The sequence below is a fragment of the Papio anubis genome, chromosome 1 (assembly GCF_008728515.1).
Source record: "Papio anubis isolate 15944 chromosome 1, Panubis1.0, whole genome shotgun sequence".
Taxonomy (NCBI): domain Eukaryota; kingdom Metazoa; phylum Chordata; class Mammalia; order Primates; family Cercopithecidae; genus Papio; species Papio anubis.
In genome coordinates this window covers 204,471,011-204,473,556 of record NC_044976.1, presented here as the reverse complement: position 1 = coordinate 204,473,556, position 2,546 = coordinate 204,471,011, and positions in this window count along the sequence as shown.

Below are 2,546 nucleotides of genomic sequence, written 5' to 3'. Positions count from 1 at the left end.
GTCTGGAAATGGGAAAATCCAGATTTTCATAGATTTTTAGTACATTAGAGCTGGATGGAAACTTAGCAAATATTTACTCCAATTCCACCACTGGACAGATAAGGAAACTGAGTCTTAGAGTCTTAGAGAAGGAAAGTCACTTGAAAGGTTGTGCTCGGTCATTTGAACGGCCCTGGGAGAGGCCCTGGGGAAACTCTACTCCTTAAGTGAGGCCACATACCAGGGAGACCTTGCCCTGCCAATGGAGAGTGTTGTTCACTCAAAAATACAACTAAGCCAGGCGCGGTAGCTCATGCCTGTAACCCCAGCACTTTGGGAGGCTGAGGTGGTGGATCACTTGAGGTCAGGAGTTCAAGACCAGCCTGGACAACATGGTGAAACCCGATCTCTACCAAAAATACAAAAATTAGCAGCGCCTGTAATCCCAGCTACTTGGGAGGCTGAGGCAGGAGAATTGTTTGAACCTGGGAGGCGGAGGTTGCAGTGAGCCGAGATCGTACCACTGCAGTCCAGCCTGGGCGACAGAGCAAGACTTTGTCTCATAAACAAAAACAAAAACAAAACAAAAATAGAACAGATGATATGAAAGGCAGATGGCAGAGCTGAAAGATCCAACCCCTACAGGAAGAACAGAGGCCCAAGGGAGAAGACCCGGGATGGGATCCAGGCGGTGCTACTGTTACTATTTCTCATGGCAAGTCTCTTGACCTTATGACTACAGGTGAGCCGCGGCGACTCTTCCAACTCCCAGAGCAGCCTGAGGATCAAAGCTGCCTGTTAGTAGCCACTCCTCTCAGGCAGGCAGGAGCCAGGAGGATGCCGTGACTCACAGGTACTGCCTGCTGGAGGGCTGTTTCACTGCAGCAAATTGCTCTGGTGGAGAATTATAGGTGTGGAAGAGACGAACCTTAAAGGCTACAACTTTACAGGGCATGAATAAAGGCTGATGCATGGTGCTTCCTAATAAAATAAGGGGAAGCTGCAGCTCCTGACCTCATCCAGAGAGGTCTTGACTTGTTCAGTGAGGCTTGGGCTGCTGGCGTTGTCCAGGATGCACGCAGCACGATACCAGAGACCTAGGAGCAAATGAGAAACCCAGGCACCAGGCCAGGAGAACAGGGCTTCATCTTGTCGGAAGATCTGGATACGTGCAGGCTCTGCGCTTTCTTTGCTTTGAGACAACTGACACCTGCAACTCCGGTCACACAGGGACAGCTGGGGAGGGACAGCTGTGTCCTTGCTATTTCAGGCATGTTGAGAAAGTCGGGAAGGAAAATAATCTCTCATTCTGTCATGTACCCACCCCCCCCACCCCAAAACATACACAAACCTATCGGGGCCGTGAGCCTCTCTGGCGAGATCTCTCGAGGTATCTGTACTCGGCCTTGTTTTATTGGCATTGATGACACGTCTTCCTGGCAAACCTATATTATCCATTACAGCGGAACATAGGTTCTAGTGTCTTTACTGGAAGAAAACGATTCCTCCCTTCGTTGCTCTAGTCTGCTGGACACAGTGTGGGGACGGATCGAAGAGACTGAGAAACCCCCGAGAAACAGGCCCCAGTTTCAGGCCAGGGCTGCAGGGCTGGGGCTCTCGGCTCACTGTGCAGGAGGAAGAGGAAGAGGAGGGAGAAGACGGCCCTCTGGTTTCCTTGAAAATCACATGGGAAGGTTGGAAAATGGAAGTCCAGGAGATGGAGTGTGGAAGTTTCTGCAGCCAGTTCCGAAGCCCAGACTGTGAAGGGAATGGCTGTGTTTCTTCTGGAAGCAGCCAGCACAGTCCCAGAAGGACTCAGAACTGCTGTAGACTTTTCCTGAAGGGGAGGACTGCCCGCGGCTCATGTCAGCAAGGAGAGACTACCTTGTTCCTCTGAAAGCGAGTCAGCCTGCGGAGCTGAGTCAGAGGCAGTGCTGTTGCTCACCCGGGAGCACGGCCAGGACGCGAGGGCTGGACTTTGCTAAAAATAAGCCATTCATGTTTGGACATCACGCTCTGTCTCCTCGGAGCCCTGGCACTTGGCGTTGTGCCATGTCCCGTGGCGCCCTGTGGTGTCCTGTGGGTCGAAGCCAGGGGCTGACTCAGGACCGGGATGTTCTCTGGACTCTTTTTCTGCCGGGTTGGGTGCAGCGGAGCCAATGCTTGGTGATGAGTTTCCGCCATCGCAGCTCTGGACCATGCCAAGGTCAGAGGCCGTAGTGGGAGACAGCGGGAAGAAGTTGCTGCTCAGGCAGGAGCTCACCCAAGGATGTCACTGGGGTCCTCTCCTCTGAGGGTCTGTCTTTCCTGGCCCTTTGCTGCCCCAACACCCCAGAAGCCAAGATGTTTCCCTGACACAGCCCTTCCTAAAGCTGAACACTTTCACCAGCTCTAAGGGAGTGGAGGAAGTGAGCAACTGGTTCCCCCAATAAAAAGAACTTTAAGGTATACTCATTGTTTAAAAATCAAACACAAAAAGAAAATACAAGGAAGAAAAAAATACCATCTATTATCTTCCTTCTCCCATAACTTTCTAGAGGAAAGATACATAGTTTTCAACGCACATT